Below are 18,905 nucleotides of genomic sequence, written 5' to 3'. Positions count from 1 at the left end.
GGGGAGACCTGGATTTGCAAACCTTCAGAATCAGAAAGCAACCTTGGACTCACCTAATCCAGGGCCTCTCAGGCCTCAGCAGACATTGGAATCATGGGGGCACTTAGTAAAATACCGATTCCTGGGCCCTGCTATTCCAAGGCCCCACTTCAGTGAGATGCAGAGGAGTCCGGGCATCTGCATTTTTTATATGTTTCCACACGTGCCTGTGAGGGGCACCAAGGTTTTGGAACTGCTGGCAGAGTCATCTTCTGGAAGATCTGTACAATTTCCAGAAGACTTATTTGAATCTGTACAATTGCCTTTTGTCCCCAAAATTAATAAAATCACAATGAGGAAACTGAAAAAAAAAGCAAGTCTTCCAAATCCTACTGTTCATTTATGAAACAATGATAGAAGTCTTCCCAAATTTGACAACAATCCCAACAATGTACATGACTACTAATAACGAGTTATGAAGCTGAAAGAAAGTTTTCTAATTAACGTTTTATAAAAATCCATCATTAGGGACTTCCCTGGTGGTCCAGTGGTTAAGACTCTGTGCTCCCAGTGCAGGGGGCCTGGGTTCAATCCCTGGTCAGGGAACTAGATCCTGCATGCTGCAACTAGAAGATCTCACATGCTGCAACGAAGATCCCATGTGCTGCAACTAAGACCCGGAGCAGCCAAATAAATAAATAAGTAAATAAATATTTTTTAAAAAAATCCATCATTAGAGGAGCACTCTGAATTACTTTCTATTTTCTCCATAGAAAAAAATATTGCGAAATTATTGTCCTATGAAGAGACAATCCAAAAAGATGAAAAAGCCAAAAAAAGTAGAGAAAGATATTATAAAGGTGGATATCAGTTAATTAAAAGTTATTATATTATTTTTCTGGATTTTTTAAATGCTTGTGATATCTGACAACTTGAAACGTTTAAACATTTGTTGTGATGTTTAAAATTATTCTAAATACATATTCACTTTTGTACTTAATTTTGTATTGTAATTTTAAAATTTCTTTTTCTTAAAGAGGACCTCCCAAATTGTGGAAGCTCCAGGTCCTGTGAAACCTGGTCCACCCCTGCTAGTTGCCCGCTCAAAATCCATTCTCCCCTCTTCCTCGCCAAGAGAACCCTGATTTTGTCTCAGGCAACAATGAACCCTCCTTACTTTTTTGTTTTTTAAATTTCTATGAAGCCAGGGGTGGCCATGTGACACTGACCTGGTTCAAGAACAGAGGTCTCTGGGAAGACTTTCCAGGAAAGTGGTTAAAGGGAGCCAACTCAGTTGAGTTATGCCTTTTGCCCTTCCCTTTCTTTTTTTTCCTTAAAGATTATTTATTTATTTATTTATTTTTGGCTGCATCAGGTCTTCGTTGCGGCATGCAGGATCTTTTGTTGCGGCGCGCGGGCTCTTCCTTGCAGCGTGCAGACTTCTCTCTAGTTGTGGCATGCAGGCTCTAGGGCGGGTGGGCTCTGTAGTTGTGGCTCACGGGTTCCAGAGTGCATGGGCTCTGTAGTTTGTGGCACACAGGCTCTCTTGTTGAGGCACGTGAGCTCAGTAGTTGTGGCACACGGGCTTAGTTGCCCCCTGGCATGTGGGATCTTAGTTCCCTGACCAGGGATCGAATCCATGTCCCCTGAATTAGAAGGTGGATTCTTTACCACTGGACCCCCAGGGAAGTCCCTTCCCTTTCTTCTTGACTGGAATAGTGATGAGATGCTGCAGTAAGGGCGACCATCTTGCCACCATGAGGATATAATGAGGAAGAAAATTGTATGCTGAGGATGAAGCAGTGAAAACGGATAAAAGAAGCAATGGCTTACCTTTGGGTTTCTCGTTGAGTGAGAAAAAAATAATTTGTTTAGGCCACTGTATAGTTGGCACTTTGATTACTCACAGCCAAATATAATCCCTAACTATTGAAATATGCATGTATCAACGTACCCCAAACTGAGTGGCTTAAACAAGAGAAATTTATTATTTTTCAGTTCTGGAAGCTAGAAGTCTGAGATCAAGGTATCAGCATGGCCATGCACCCTCTGAAGGTGCCAGGGAAAGGTCTGTTCCAGGGCTCTCTCCTAGCTTCTGGGGGTTTGCTGGCAATCTTTGGCATTCATTGGCTTACTGATGCATCACTCTGATTTCTGCCTTCATGTTCACATAGCATTCTCCCTGTGTGTGTCTGTGTCTAAATCTCCCCTTTTTATAAGGACACCAGTCATATTAGATTAAGGCCCACCTCACTCCAGTACAACCTCATCTTAACTAATTAATATGCAATGACCCTATTTCCAAAAAAGGTCACATTCTGAGATATGGGAGTTAAGCCCTCAACGTTTGATTTTTTTTGGAATGCAAGTCAACCCATAACACCAGGGCCATCCCTGATGCCTCTTCTCTCTGGGTGCCTCCTGTCTAAGCCTTGAGCAAGTCTTGCCAATTTGATGCTTGACCCTCTCTGATGCTCCTCTTCCCTTGCCACCAAAGCCACGCTCACCCACCTCTTTGATCCACACTTGCCTTCTTCTTCAGTCCACAGTCCATAGGCAGCCAGTGCATCTGTTAATGAGAGTCTCAGATCTGTTCACAGATATTCCAGTTCTTCCCATCTACTGGGAACACGGGAGGTCTGCACTTCTCACCCTGATTCAAGTCAGGAATGGCCATGTGACTTGCTTTGGCCAATGAGCCATGAGGGGAAGTGATGTGTTTCTTCCAAGTGGGAACTTTAAAAGCCGGTACAATTTGCCACCTTTCATTCAAACTGCCAAAAATATTGTGGGTACAATACACAGTTTCAGATAGAGCCTCCATCAGCTTGGGCTCCTGATTCACTAGAGCAACCAGAGCCCCCTGTTGGCCCAGGTGGGATATGTAGCATGAGCAAGATGGTGAGATTTGGGTTTGTTTGTTACTGGGGCTTCACATAGTTTATCCTGACACGTACATTTTAAAAATATGAATCTGACAGTGCTCCTACAGACCACCTTCCCTGGTGAGACAGTCTCAGGATAAATTCTAAATTCTTTCCCATAGCCTATGAGAGCTTACATGTTCTGGCCTCTGGCCACCTTCCCATCTTCAGCTTTCCCCACTCTCCCGCTTACCTCTTTGTGGCACAGAGACACCCACTTTTTTTTTTAGATTCTCAAATATGCCACATTTTCCTCCAGTCAAGGGGTTTACACGTGCTGTTCCCTTTATGTGGATGCGCTTTCCTCCCTTCTCTTTGCTAGAATGTAAGCTTCAGGAGGGCAGCTGTTTGCTTTCTGTTTTTTCACTGTGGTATCTCTAGATCTTAATGGCTATCTGGTACATAGGACACATACCGGTACAGAGGATATGTACCTGGTACAATAAATATTTATGAAACGAAACTGAATGAATGAATCTTTGCCTAGCTAAATGCTACCCTTCCTTCAAGCCTCAGCTGGACATCACATCGTTCATTTTACTATTGTTCGGTGATGCTGTTTTGCCTAGTAGTGAAGCCTCTGGGCTCAGGAGTAAGACTCCTGGCTCTGCCACTTGCTGGTTGTGTTACCTTCAACATTTTCCTTTAACCTCTGACTTTCAGATTGTTATCTATACAAAGGGGGAAACATAGTACCATTGTGGTTGTGTCTTCTGGACCACGAATGGCCCAGGATGGCGGCCGCAGTCTCAGGTTATAAATATCAATACACTGTCTCCAAACTGGGTGTGAGCCCCCTGAGGGCAGGAACGAGCTTCCTGGGGCCCTTAGCTCTAGATGGAGCCGCCAGAGTCAGCTTCTACCCAGCACCGGGCAGAGCTGCTAGGCTGGTGGAGCTCAGCAGCAGGTTCCCCAGCCCCTCCCTGGCACGAGCCGCTGGGCCCACTGCGCACGCTCAGGCCTCCCCTAAACTCCTCTCGCAGTGGCAGAACGGCTCCCGGCCTCTGCCCCTGGCGGGGGCGGGGCAAACGCTGGGCCCACCCCTCTGACTGGCAGGAGGACGGACCAACCGGAGGGGCGCCCCGGGTGAGGGGCGGGGCCGCGCTGCGAGCCGGGCGCCGGGCTGCCGCGGGAGCTGCAGCCGGGAGTGTGCGGCACGCGCCGACCGGCTGCCCTAAGCACGGTCACCCGCGTCGCTGCATCTCAACCCCCGCCCCGCCGGGCCGCGCGCGCACATCAGCCCGTCTTCCTCATTTGCTTCTTACGATTTTTTTTTTTTTTTGCATGCATCCTTTTTCTGTTCCGTTTTGTCCTTTTTAAGGCGGGGGCGGCGGCAGCGTAAGCTCTGGGCGGGGAGGGGGGCGGCCGGAGGATGCGGTGCGGGGCTGCGCTCGCTACGCCCGCTGCTGCTGCTGCCCGGCTCGGGCCTGAGCACCGAGCAGGTGGGTACAGGTGCGCCGGGGGGCGGGAGGCGCGCGATGGCCAAAGGGGAGCCGCGGACTCCACGACCGATGGGCTGACCCATTGGCAAGGGACGCAGTGACCAGTGCCGCCCCGCCCCATCTCCCACCTTCCCCGCCCCTCCTCCAGCCTTCGCGCCCCCATTTGATCCCACTGCCACTCTTGCATCTCACCTCCGAGGTCCTGCACCTTTCCGCTCCCATCCCCCAATCCCCTCCAAATCCCCCTGAAGTCTCCCAGCCGGAGGACTCTGCGTCGCCTTCCTACATACACCCTCTCCTTCTCCCGCCCCCAGCCCTCTCTTTCTTATGCCACCCCCATTTCCACTCCTCTCCCCATTCCGTCTCCAAGCTAAGGAGGGGGAGGGGGATCCACCGGGTGCCTCCCGGGAGTGGCGCGGGGGGCGTGGCCGGCCGGTTCTCCCTGGATCCCACCCACTGAGTAGGTCTGGGTCCCACGGATCTCTGCCGAGGTGGTACAGAGGAGATGGAGCCCCGGGCCGCGCCGTGGAGGCAGTCGGCGGGGAGGGCGAGGCCGCCGCACCCCACGCACAGCACACGCTGCCGCGGCCCCTGCCACGCACACCCCCACGCTGCTCCGCCCACGTGGGCACCGGGGAGGAGGCTGGAGAAATGCGAAGAAAGGCTGGTACCCACCCTCCTGCCTGGCCGGCGCGCCCTGGGCGTACTCTGCCTCCGGAGATGGCGCACAGAGATTGGCTCCCGCGGGGCCGGGCACCTTGCCGGACGCCCTGCGTTCAGGCTAGCGGCCGCTCGGGCCTGCCGCGCCTTCGCCCCCAGCCGCCTGACTCCATCGCTCCATCACTCCACCCTCCTTGCTTCGGGCTCCTGAGCCGGCCTCGTCATCCCTGATAGAGGCTGCTTCCCAGGCTGGAGCCTTTCGCCTAAAGACGCCCCCCTCGCCCCCGCACACACATACACCACCACCACCACCTCCCCTCGCCACACACTCTAGTCTACCCTTCTTCTGAAGTCTTGGCCGGCCTGGGCTCTCCGCCAGCGTCTGCCCAGCTCTCTAAGGTCCAGAGATACTGTATCTAACCCTGGTCCTCCTCCGCCCCCCACACCCCTTCCATGCACACTCACAGGCACACTCTCCTTGGCCTTTGCTCTTGCTCTTCCCTCTGCGGGAACTCCCCTCCTTTAACTGGACAGCTCCTTCTAGAGCAAGGCAGGGAGAGCCCCGTGCCACGCCTGAGCTTTCCTGTATGGCAGAGCTGGACATACTGCCGCCCTATCAGATGGCCTCCGCCTCCCAGACCAGACTAAGAGGTTCTGGCGGAGGGCGGGGGAGCCTAAGCCCCTCGCGGAGGGATCCACCCAGAGTAAATATCCGGCCTAAGTGGGGGGGGGGCCTTCCCCCAACTCAGGGTGACCTGGTATGGGGCGAGGCTGTGGACGGAGTTGGCTTCTTCTCCAGGGCCTTGGGCAGGTGGCTGGCTCTTCCATGAGCCCGGATGTACGAAGAAGAGGGACAGGTTTGGGGATGGGGTGGGATGGTCAGGACCCCCCCACTTCCTGCCCCCAGGATGCTTGCCCAGCAGGGCATTGTCAACTCCCAGAGACCTGCTGGTCTGAGCAAACTTTTCGTTTTGTACAACTCGATGGAGGTTTATGGATGGCTGCACAGTTTTTGTTGTTGAGATGCCTGCATGTGGTCTGTAATGCTGAACATCTCTGCTCAGATCTGGGGGCAACTCTTGCCTTGAGTCTTATCACAGCAAGAAGCCCCTCAAAGGGTCAGAGTGTGGGTCCCACAAATGAGCTCATTGCCATTTTCATCCTTCACAAACCATCCATGGCTCCCACTGCCTCCATGACCTCACAAGTTCCTCACATCCCAGCTTCCCTGGCCCACCTCTTCCTCTCCCCACCACAATCTCAGCCACACATGCCAACTCTGTGTCCCCAGATGCATCTTCCCACTTAGGTTTTCCCCACGTGCTGTGTTTTCTCCCAGAAATGATCCCCTCCTTTGTCTGTCTGGAGAACTCCTATTCATATGACAAGGCCCAGCTCTCATGTTACTTCTCTGCGGTGCTCCTTGACTCTGCCAAACAGATTGTGTAGTTCTCTCCCAGAACCTTATATCTGTACGTGGTATAGTATTTGTGTCATTTTTCCTTAAGCAGACCTTGCCCACTAGAGACTAGGGGCACAGTGAAGTCTGAGAGGCAGCCCCTCTTTGGGGGGGCTCCATTTTCCTGGGGAGGCCTTCATACTGGCACTGGTACTGCCAGCGCTGGAAGAGAGACATGCACAGAGGGAGAGAGCATGACAGCTCCCTTCCCCCGACCTGAAGGCTTCATGAGGAGGAGGCACGATGGAGCCCGCTGTCTTAGCACAGAGCAAGTTGGGGCTGGAGAGGAGCGACAGAAGGAACAGTTTCTGAGGAAGGCATAAACCAGCAGTGATTGCCGCTGTGTGCTATGGCTATTTGTTTACCTCCCCGAGGACGGGCTCTCCCTCTCTCCAGTCTGTAGAGCCAGACTGCCTGGGTTCCCCTTCGGGCCCTGCCCCTTACTCATCTGTGACTGGGCAAGTGCTTCCCACCTGGGCTTTCTAACTAAAATGGGGTGCCTTCCTCAGAGAGATTGGGGGTGACTGCGGTGTATCCTGGTTCTTCTCTGTCAGCCTCCTTCCCCACTGTCGTTGGGTCAACCTGCAGGGCTTCTGAAGCTGGACTCACCTGTGCCTGTTCCTTATGGCTGTGTGATCTTGGGCAAGAGGATTAACCTCTCTGAACCTCCATATCCTGTACAAATGAGGGCGGTGGTCTGTCTTTGGCTGAGTTGGTGTGAGATCCGAAGTGTGGTCTCTGGGCATTGGAGGCACTTAAATAAGTGGTCATGACAAGGAAGGAGGGTGTCATAAGTGATTTGAAAAAAATAAATCCTTTAGCTTTGTCACAGAGCAAATGGCCTGGTTAGAGGCCCTCTTTGTCCTTCGCAAGCTAACAACATCACGCCAATAAGCTAAATATTCAATAAGCAGGAATGAAAGATGAAAGGGGTGGGTGCCATGTTGACTAATCCCAACTGTGCAGACTTGTGTGAGAAGGTGCTGAGAGCTACATGCAGCAATCCTGAACTCAGAGTCCACTGGTCCCAGAACGGTTCCTTCGATGCCTCTTTCATCTAGACTTTCTCCCTGCTCAGTGTTGGGGTGCAGCAGTTACAATAATTTCCACCCAATTCTTAGGAAAACTCGTTAAAAAATTTTTGTTTTTATTGGAAGATAGTTGATTTACAATGTTGTGTTAGTTTCAGGTGTACAGCAAAGTGAATCAGTTATATATATATTTCAGATTCTTTTCCATTATAGGTTATTACGTATTATTGACTATAGTTCCCTGTGCTATGCAGTAGGTCCTTGTTGGTTATCTATTTTAAGGAAAACTCTTAATGGAACTAATTGTCATGAGCAGTGGCCACCAGCTAGGTGAGGTGGGCTGTGAGGGAACAGGGCTGGGTTAGAGGAGCTGCGTTGAGAACCACCTCACACCTACTGGCTGTGTGACTTTGGGCAAGTCACTTAACCTCTCTGCGCCCAGTTCCTTTTCCTGTGATGTTCACATAGGGAAAATAGCTCTCTATTGTTGCTTAAACTCCCACTCCTGCCATGAATTATCTCATTTAAACTGCACAGCACCAGGAAGGGTAAAGATTATGTGAGCCCCTGACAAGCAGGGGCTGCGTCTGGAGGTGGAGGTGGAGGTGGAATTAAGCAGTGTGTGTGTGGGGTGGGGGGTGGGGGGTGTTTCTCTCGCTCCAGAGCTTAGATGTTGCTCCATGAAGCATGCTGATTCCAGTAATGGAAAGAAAACCTTCCTACAGGGCTAGTGAGAGAAATCAGTCAGAGGAGCCTTCTCAGTGCTTTTAATAGAAACATGTTACCTTAAAGCCAGTAGTAGCTATTGGTGTTGCTGTAGCCTGAGGCTCAGAAAAAAACCCCAAGGCTGGCCAGCAGTGGGACCTTGGCTTGTCACTCTAGCCCTGAATGCCTTCTGAAAATGTTTTCTTTGCTTATGCCTTTCCAAAGCCAGATGGACAGCCCAGGGACCATGGGCCAGCAGGGAGGGGCAAGGACAAGGAAGGGGGTCCTGGGGGCCTCATGGTGTGAAGGGCAGGGGGCAGGAGCCCCTCCTGTGGGAGGTGGGAAGGGCAAGAGTGTTTGCAGAGAGTAGCCCAGGAGGTAATTAACATGCTGGTTCTGAATCAACCTGAAAGCAGCAGAGAGAGGGCGCAGGGGTGCTCAGAGTGAGGGAGGTGCCAGCTCCCCAGTGGGGACAGCGGCTCTGTTCTCATCTTTGGTGATAGTCTTTATTTTCAGAACCGCAACAAGGAGTACTGTACCTCTCATTGGTCTACAGAAGTGAATTGAGATAAATGCTGTTTTTCTTAATTGTAACAGTTAACATTGGCTGAGCACTTACCAAGTGCCAGGGTGTCCGCAAGCTACTGCTCATTGGCCCGCTGCTTGATTTTGTAAAGAAAGTTTTACTGGTACACAGCCATGTCCATTTGTGTACCTACTGTCTGTGGCTGCTTCTACCCTGTATTGGCAGAGTTGGGCAGTTGGAGAAGACATCAGTAAAGCCAGAAACATTTACTACGTGGCCCTTTACAGAAGTTTGCCACCCTCTGGTCTGTGCTCTCTCCCTGGTTTGAGTTCATTCAATCCTGAACACAACCCCAGAGGGAGAAGCCCTGCATTTCCCATTCTACAGGTGGGCACAGAGAGGCTGTGAAGCCTACCCAGGGTCACAGAACTGGTAACTGGGGAAGCAGGGATTTTTTCCAGCAGGGGAAGAATTTATATTTTTTTTTAGCTTCTAACAGAATCTTACCATGTTCAGAGAATGTAGTCTGTATGATATCTATTTTTTAAAATTTGTTGATAATTTCTTAATGTCCTAGTACCTGACCAATTCTTAAAATATCTTTGTTTCAAATATATATAATATTTAATATTAACCATTTCTAAGGGTATAGTTCAGTGGCATTAAGTACATTCGCATTGTTGTGCAGCCATCATCGCCATCCATCTCCAGAACTTTTCTGTCATCCCAAACTGGCGGCCCATGTTCTTAACCATGACTCCATCCTGCCTTGTGGGAGTTTGGTAGAGAAAAGCAAACATCAGCAGCATCATAATTTAACACAGGAGGCGTTGATGGCGGCCTTGGGTTTGAATGCCAGCTCTGCCGTATGCTGACCGTGGATGATCGTCTGTACCCTTTGAACCCTCCACAGCTCAGTGTCCTCATTTGCGAAATGGGAATAACCCCAATCCCCATCCTTGCCATCCACGTGGGTGTAAGGATGAAATAAAGAACAGCGGTGAAGGCCCAGCCTTGTGCGGTGGACAGTCGCTGTGATGCCGTTCCCTGGAACAGCCGCACCCTTAATCAGTCGTTAGATCAGTGTGTCCTCTCTGTGTGGCTCGTGGTGTCCCCTTTTTCCTTTCCAGGTCTTGGAATCATCCTCAGGACCCGTCATGTGTCCTAAAGCCCCCAACTGGACCTCAGAGGACCCATGTGCTGTGTGGAGGCAGGTTTCCTGCTGTACTTTCTCCCCTGTGGCCCAGACTTGGCTGAAGGGCCACTTTAGGGAATGAAAGGAGGTTCTGTTGTGGTCATCCCGGGGCTGCCAAGGGCTGCCCATTGTGGCAGTAATGCCCTTGTGTGTGCCAGGTCAGGGGATGCGCTGGCTCAGCCTGCTGGCCCCCAAGCCTCCATCTCGGCTGCATTTTGATTCAGGAGCCCTGGACTGGCCCCTCGTCCCTTCCTTAGGGCTGGTAGGGGTGGGACACACCACTGAGGAGTGTCCTGCTTCCTATGGAGGATGGGAAGACCGTGAGGATCACAGGCGTCGATAGTGGAGGTGAGAGTGATCTGGTGAAGTATCAATAGCTTTCTGCTTCTTTTAACATTGGAAAGTCCGTCTTCTCTCTTTTCCTTTTCTATTCTCGTACTTCTGGAGGCTGATCACTCCTATCTGCTTTCTGAGACATGGGGTTTTATTTTACTAAACAGGATCATGACCTGACCCTTCTGTTGAAACAATTCTTTTTTCCTCCCCTTCCCATTTTTTAAAAATTGAGCTGAATTTCACACAACGTAAGATTAACCATTTTAAAGTATACAATTCAGTGGCATTTAGTACATTCACAGTGTTGTACAGCCAACACCTCTGTCTAGCTTTAAAACACTTTCATCATCCCCAAGGAAAACTCCCTCCTCGTGGAACACTCACTCCCCCTCCCCCTCCCTCAGCCCCTGGCAACCACCCATCTGCCTTCTGTCTGTATGATTTCCCTATTCTGGAATTTCATATACGTGGGCTTATATAATATGTGGCCTTTTGTGTCTGGCTTCTTTCATTCAGCATAATATCCTCAAGGTTCATCCAGGTCGTAGCATGTATCTGTACTTCAGTACTTTTTTTAAATTTATTTATTTATTTATTTATGGTTGTGTTGGGTCTTCGTTTCTGTGCGAGGGCTTTCTCTAGTTGAGGCAAGCGGGAGCCACTCTTCATCGTGGTGCGCGGGCCTTTCACTGTGGGGGCCTCTCTTGTTGCGGGGCACAGGCTCCAGACGCGCAGGCTCAGTAATTATGGCTCATGGGCTTGGTTGCTCCGCGGCATGTGGGATCTTCCCAGACCAGAGCTCGAACCCGTGTCCCCTGCATTGGCAGGCAGATTCTCAACCACTGCGCCACCAGGGAAGCCCCTTCAGTCCTTTTTGAGGCTGAATAATATTCCATTGTAAGGATGGACCACATTTTGTTATCCGTTCATTTGTTGATGGACTCTTGGGTGGTTTCTACCTTTCGGCTATTGCGCAGAGTGTTTGAAGCATAGCTTAAAGTGTTAAAGCTTTCTTTTTGGGGCCTTGGCTACCAGGCTTCTGTTGTGGTGCTTCCACTCTCTCCTCCCACTGCTCACTGATTCATCCGTTCAGCCACTCATCAGATGGCTATGAATGTGCCCTCCTTGCCAGGTTCTGTGCTGGGAACCTCCAGCCTTGACTTGCTCTTGACATCCGGAGAACGGTTTGTAGATTTCTCATTTTCCAAGCCAGAGTGTGGGAGCACCCTGAGGCAGGAGGGCCGGCCAGGGGCCAACCCAGTGGCCCGGAGAGGCAGCTGGCACAGCATAGGGAGCCTTTCTGATGGTTCCTGGAATGTACTGGACTCTCCTGCCCAGAGTGTTGTGTCTGCTGCTTGCTGCCTGGCCTGTTCATCTCCTGCCCTCGCCAGAACTGGCTTCTTCTCACCCTTCATGTCTCAGCTTAAATTTCCCCTCTTTGGAGAGGTCTTCCCTGCCCTTCTCAGGTAGATGCCTGCCTTTCCCCTCCACTGTTATTCTCCCCTTTGGCACCCCGTTTCTTCTGAAATCATCATGATCTGAAATGCGTTTTGTTTCCCCATTTGTGATCATTCCCCTGGTCCTCCTGAGCTAGACTGAAAGCACCGTGAGGGCAGGAACCTCGACTGGCATGTTTTCTATCTCTCAGCACAGGATGTTGGCATGCAGTAGGTGCCCAAGAAATAATTGTTGTTATTGCTTAGAGTCAGATGTGAGTTAATTTCCTAACTCCACCTTGGTAGCTTGGTGATCTGGAGCGTGTTACTTAATCTTTCCAAGCTTCACTTTTTCCTTCTGTTCAGTATGGAGAAAGTTCAGTGTCCCTAGCTCTTGGGGTTGGTGTGAAGGTCAGAAATAACTGTGCAGATGGCCCAGAGCATGTTGGTGTACAGTAGGTATTTGTCAGCTGGCGCTGCTGACACTGGTGGTTCCAGAAGTAGTGGTCATAATGATTGTGAATGGGCCTCCTAAGTCATATGCTCACTTGCCCTGGGGAATGGAAAGCACGCACTGGATTTCAAAGACTCTGTAGGAAAAAGAGAATGAGAAAGATCTCAGTAATAACTTTAACATTGATGACTTGTTGAAACAAAACTGTTGTGGATATGTCAGGCTAAATGAAATGTATCATTGAAATTAGTTTCGCTTGTTTCTTTTTACTTTTTTTTAATAGCTGCTAGAAAATTTAAAATTGTACCTGGGGTTCACATTGTATTTTGGGGGGCAGTGCTGCTCTAGACGCTATGCTCCTCAGGGGCAGGGACCAGGCCCAGAGGATGATGGCTCTGCCTTCTGTGAAGTGTGTGGCCCTGGACCAGTGAGTTACGTTTTCTCCATGCTTCAGTTTCCTCCTCTGTAAACAAGGCGCTCAGTCTGATAACAAAGAGTGACAGTGCACATTTGAGGGCCTCCTGTGTGCCCCCGGAAGGAACTAGAGCCCCAGGAAGACCAGGCGCGGCAAGGTCCCTGCCCATGGCAACTTTCATTCTGAGAGAGGGGAGACCCACAAATAAAACACAAATCCCATCACTAAGACTGTGACTGTCACCTGGAGAATATGAGTAAGGAGACTTGGTGAACAATCACAGGGTGATGAGAGCTGGGTCTCTCGCCGGGAGCCCTGAGGGCAGACCCTGTGAGGGGGAACAGGCGTGGATCCACGTATAGCCAGGTGCGTGGTAGGCTCTCTGTAACTGGTGGCAACATGATTAGGATGAAGAGTGTTGGGACACTCTTCTGAGTCGCCTCCACTCAGTGGCTCTAGCCTTTTTACTCCCTCTGCATAGAATAACCGCACCAGAATTTTTCTGTCCTCTGAAGAGTTTGCATGTTCATTTCCCATGGCCTCTGAAGGCGGAGATCTCTCCATGCTTCTCAGAGCAGTGGGCAGGGCTGCCCAATGGCCAGAGCTGATTAGTCGTGGGAAGCTGATTCTCAGGGCGTGGCAAGGCCACCTCCCTGTTTTGCGCATCTCCTCTGCCCCGGACCATATCCCCACTGCTTTCTGCCAGACCTGGGAGGGAGTCTGGGTTGAACTCCACTCCCCACCCAGCCAGGAGCCACGAGGGAGACAAAGCACATCACCCCTGGGAGTTCTGGTGTCCTGGGGGGGTCACACCCCTCTCCCCAACCCAGGGTGCCGTGTGTTCCACGTGGAGAGATGCCCGTGAAGGGCTTTGTCCAGGTTTTGCAGGGGTCGGCGAATGTTGTCCTCCTCATCTTCCACGCGCACACCTGCCTGCGAGTTGCTGGCCTTCCGCTGCTGCTCAGGTGGGGACTGAGGAGTGGATCGTGCTGACGTGTACGTGGAAGTGGGTTATTGAGGGCAACAGCGAGTCTTCCTCTCCAGCCCCTGTTGGGCCCGTACCACCTCACTGGTGAAGAATGAGTGACTTACCCGAGATTGCCCAGGTAGAAATGGCAGTGATGGGGGTCAGACCTCTGGCTACTCCAGTTGCTGATTACTTATGAAAAGAGTACAGCCAACTTAGCCTGTGTTCAGGGCCCCCATGGCCTGCTCCCAACTCAATTCCCATATTTCCCTTGGTGAATTGTACCCGCCTCCTAAGCGCTGTCCCTTCTTCCAGACCCTTGCTTGCCAGCTCCCTCTGCCTGGAATACCTCCCTCACTCACCCCCCACCTGTGAAACCCTGCACGTTCCATGGCCCAGCTTGGATGGCGGAGCCCTAGGAGAGACCTGTTTGCTTACTCTACAAGTGAAGATGCAGTGGATGAAGTCACCAGGGCTGGATTAAGATAGGAACAGCCTGGAGGCAGAGAGGCGGGCTAAAGAGGCTTCCGGTGCTCTCCTGATCTCCCCAGGGTGGCGTGGCCTGCTCCCGCCTCTCTCCTCCCAGGCCTTCAGTCGAGCATGCCTCCAGCCTCCAGCCGTACCATCTGCCTGCCATTCCTGGCTGAGCCAGGCCTTTGCACATGCTGTTCCCTCTGGCAGATCTGCCCATTAGCCTTTCCTGCCCCCATTCACCCAGTGACCATCCTCCACGGGTGCTTAAGATCCATTATCAGCCTTATTTCCTCCAGGAAACCTTCCTTGACAATCCTTCCGCGTCGCAGGCCAGGTCAGCTATGTCCCCAGGGCTCCCGTTGCTCCGAGCATCCCTCTGTCACTGCCCTGGATTCTGTATTCCAGCTGCCAGTGACTTGTCCGACTCTCCCACTCGACAGAAGGTTCCAGAAAAGTAGGGATGCCGCCTGATTCACGGTGGGATTCCCAGAACCCAGCACAGGGTGAGGGGCACAGTAGGTGGTCAATCGCTTTTGGCCTTTAGCCTTAATATTTGCTGTTTGTAGTATTATGACTGAATTGTTTTCACTTCTGGGCCAAGAAAGGAGAAATGAACGTGTTTCATATTCCTATAATGGCAGTGTTGGGAGGGACCGTAAGCGGGTGCCGTAGGTTCTTCTCTCTGTTGTTTGCATCAGGTCCACTCTGCCCTCAATGAGCCCCACTCCTTTCTCTGTAGCAGCCTCCTCTAGTGACATCAATTCTCCAAACCTCCGACCCCTCAGTACTCGTGGTGGAAACACCCCTGGTGGTTCTATCAGCCCAGAGATGACATTTGTGAAGCTTCTGTAGAACTCAGTAAAGCTACCCTTCCCCTGCACACGGGGATTTCACGGCCTTGCAGTGCAGCCTGCTTTTAGTTAAGGGCCAAAAAAAAAAAAAAAAAAAAAATGTTAGACAGCTGTTCTTCAGAATCCAAACCATGTTCTTGTGTTCACAGGTCATATTTCTTGTTAAAGTGCTCTGATTTTTCCATTTCTCCCAAGCTGCACCTCAGAATACGCTTTGGAAGACACATCTTCTTTTTGGAAGTTGGCGGGGCTGCTTTGTGGGCCAGGGCAGCTGGGTGAGTGAGCTCATTAAGCCTGGCGGTAATTGAGTTTCTGTGGCAAGTCTTGGAGGCTTTCAGGATCGGGGCTGGAAGAGGTTCTAGTTGCCAACCAGACACCTTATTTTAAACAAGGGCCCGGATGCCCCCAAATTGTGCCTAATCTGTTTAAACTGTTGGGCAAATGCGCACTTTACTTTTAGGATCTATCTCTCCCTGGAAGCGTACCAGATACCCAGGATGAGCCCAGTTTATGAGCGCCTGGGCATTACAGATCCCCTGAGTTTTCTATAGGCATGGCTAAAGGTGAATGCAAGACACTTCATATCAAATACGCAAACAAGTCCTGTTGCTGGATAGGATATCGGAAATTGGGAGTGCTCCAGTCAGAAGATGGGGGAGGGGTGCTGGGTGCCCCAAACCTCAGGTGTTCACAACATAAATTGTGAATTTGGGATTTCACAATTCACAAGCTCCCGGATTGTAGTTTCCCTTCATATTTGTTGATGAACAGAGGGCTTTGTAGGTAAACTAAGAGGTCAAGTGACAAGGAGATTGGGAGCGGGTATTAAATCACTCCCTGGAAGGGATGTGGGCTGATCAGTTTGTGGTGTCTCACCTGTTCGTTGTAGCTGGTATAGAAAGGCCCTCCGCTCACCAGATCTTTGTTAGCATCTGTGCCAGGTGTCTGTGAAAGCAGTGCCACAGCACTTGAAAATATCCATGCTATGGACTCTGTTGTGAATTCCAACCATCCTTTCGCACCTTGGTCTGAAGCACTGAACTGTTATGACACTTTTTATCATCACGTGTCATGAAGGTGATCCTCAAAACACCGTGAGTGGCCCCATGCCTCCTCTTTGTGGGAAGGTCAAACTCTAGCCTCAAATTCTCCAACCCAGGAATCTGGTAGTGGACATTATTATAGATGATTTTCTATGACTATTGGGTGAATAATTCATTTGCTCCTGTTTATTGGAACCAGAGAGAAAAAACCCATGATTGATTAGAAAATGAACCATTTAAGAAACTAAAAATTGCTGGAGAGGTGATTTTGTTTTCTGAATTAAAAAGAATAAGCTCTTTGAAGTTCTTGCTGTGACATATGCCTGATTCATTTAATGCAAAAGAACACAGTAAAGGAGGAATAGAGGAAGTAAACTGACATGAGACATGTAGAAAACAAAAAGTAAAATGGCAGATGTAAACTCAACTATATCAATAATAACATTAAATGTGAATGGATTAAACAACCCAATCAGGGACTTCCCTGGTCGTCCAGTGGTTAAAAACCTGCCTTCCAATGCAGGGGATGCAGGTTCGACCCCTGGACAGGGAAGTGAGATCCTACATGCCGTGGGGCAACTAAGCCTGCATGCCACAACTACTGAGCCTGCACGCCGCAACTACAGAGCCCACGTGCTCTGGAGCCCGTGCACTACAACTAAAGAGAAGCCTGCGTACCGCAACGAAGATCCCGCGTACCGCAACTAAGACAAAATGCAGCCCAAAATAAATAAATAAATAAATAAATAAATAAATAAATAAATAAATATTTTTAAAACCCCCAACCCAATCAAAAGGCAGTAGCGTATATTAAAAATGATCTAACTATATGCTGTCTACAGGTGACATACTTCTTTAGGCTCAAAGATACAAATAGATTGAAAGTAAAAGGATGGAAAAAGATACATCATGCAAAGAGCAACCATAAGAAAGCTAGAGTGACTATACTGATATCATACCAGATAGATTTAAAATAAAAAATAGAGATAAAGAAGGACATTCTATAATGACATTTAATAACATTTTACAATGATAAAAGGGTCAATCCATTAGGAAGATATAACAATTATAAACACACAGGCATCTAACAACAGAACACCAAAATATCAATATTTGAAGCAAAAACTGATCTAAAAGAAGGAAGAAGTAAATAATTCAGCAATAATATTTGGATACTTCAATACCCTACTTTCAATAATGGATAGAACAACTAGACAGAAGATCAACAAGGAAATAGAAAACTTGAAGGACACTGTAAACCAACCAGACTTAACAGACACCTATAGAATACTCCACCAACATAATAATATATATATACATATATATATGTAGAATTGAGGTATAATTGATATAAACCATTATATTAGTTTCAGGTGTATAACATAATAATTTGATATTTGTATACATTGTGAAATGATCACCAAAATAAGTCTAGTTAACATCCATTGCCACATATAGTTACCAAAAATTTTTTCTTGTGATGAAAACTTTTAAGATCTACTCTCTTAGCAAGTTTCAAATATACAATATGGTATTATTAACTATAGTCACCATGTTGTATATTGCATCCCCATGAACTGTGTATTTTATAACTGGAAGTTTGCGCTTGGTGACCTCCTTAACCCATTTTGCCTACTCTCCTGTCCCCCACCTCTGGCAGCCACCAATCTGTTCTCTGTATCTATGAGTTTGGTTTTTGTTGTTGTTTTTTAAGATTCCACATATAAGTGAGATCATGTGGTATTTTTCTTTCTCTGTCTGATTTATTTCACTTGGCATAATGCCCTCAAGGTCCATCCATGTCTCACAAACAGCAAGATTTCATTCTTTTTTTGTGGCTGAATAATACTCCATTTTGTATCTATCTATTTCATATTTTCTTTATCCATTCATCCACTGATGGACACTTAGGTTCTTTTAATTTCTTGGCCATTGTAAATAATGCTGCAATGAACATGGGGGTGTGTTTATCTTTTCAAGTTAGTGTTTTCATTTTCTCTGGGTAAATACCCAGAAGTGGAAATGCTGGATCATGTGGTAGTTCTATTTTTAATTTTTTGAGGACCCTCCATACTATTTTCCATAGTGGCTGCACCAATTTACATTCCCACCCAACAGTGCACAGAGGTTCCCTTTTCTCCATTTCCTCACCAAGAATATATATTCTTCTCAAGGGCACATGGATCGTTCTCCAGGATAGACCATATGCTCAGCCATAAAACAACCTCGATAAACTTGAAAGGATAGAAATAATACAAAGTATGTTCTCTGACCACAATGCAATGAAATGAGAAATCAATAGCAGCAAAGACAGGGCCTGGTCCATAGCTGATGTTCAGTTCCACCCTTGTAAGCCTGATACAACTGACTACTGACTTCCTTACCCACTGAACTACTGACTTCAGTGGATGAACTACTGACTTCCTTACCCACTGTTTCCAGATTCCATGTGTTTGCGTATGCTGCCCCACTCCCTGGAATGCCTGTTCCTCTGCCTTCCCCATCCTTGCTGTCTTAGGAGGACCTACCTATCCGGGCATGTGGGACCACCTGCCCTAATGAGTCACAATAAGCAGAGTTTGTAACGAGCAGATTAGAGCAGTGGTTCTCCAAGTAGGGTCCTGGACCAGCAGCATCAACGTCACCTGGGAACATTTTAGTAGTGCACATTCTCAGGCCCCACCCTGAGCTGCTGAGTCAGAAATACTGGGTCGGGGTGTAGCGGTTTGGCAATAGTTGATTGTCACATTTATTTTATGACTCTAAACTTATAGGGCTTCACGTCACGTCAGTCCGTGAGAACAGTGAGGTTGCTTTGATGAATGTAACTTACAAAATGAAAAGTTTGGGGTGACAGTAGTATTCTTAATAGCATGGCACCCTGAGTGTTAATTGGGCTTTGTTGTGGTTGTGAAAATATTCTGTTCTGGGAATCTTTACCTACCACATTTGCAATCGGTAAGGTTTTTGTCAACAACTCGTCTTCTAGTTTCAGGATCCATTTTGCT

The 18,905-nt window shown here is 48.9% G+C and overlaps 1 protein-coding gene across 2 annotated transcripts in view; it reads left to right on the top strand.

The window, feature by feature from the left end:
• The first annotated feature begins 1,428 nt into the window (after nt 1-1,428).
• Nucleotides 1,429-18,905, top strand: part of JAKMIP1 (janus kinase and microtubule interacting protein 1) — a 95,427-nt gene continuing 77,950 nt past the window's right edge. The window contains exon 1 of one of the 2 annotated variants that reach the window (XM_082389959.1): nt 1,429-4,345. The gene's annotated coding sequence lies outside the window, so the exon portion shown is untranslated. Of the gene's footprint in view, nt 4,346-6,088; nt 10,270-18,905 lie in introns of those variants that run through there. The other variant, XM_082389960.1, reaches the window with a different exon arrangement.

This window comes from Balaenoptera borealis (genome assembly GCF_965194805.1).
Source record: "Balaenoptera borealis genome assembly, chromosome: 4".
Lineage (NCBI taxonomy): Eukaryota > Metazoa > Chordata > Mammalia > Artiodactyla > Balaenopteridae > Balaenoptera > Balaenoptera borealis.
Note: the sequence above shows the minus strand (reverse complement) of the source record. Positions and strands in the feature narration are given on the sequence as shown.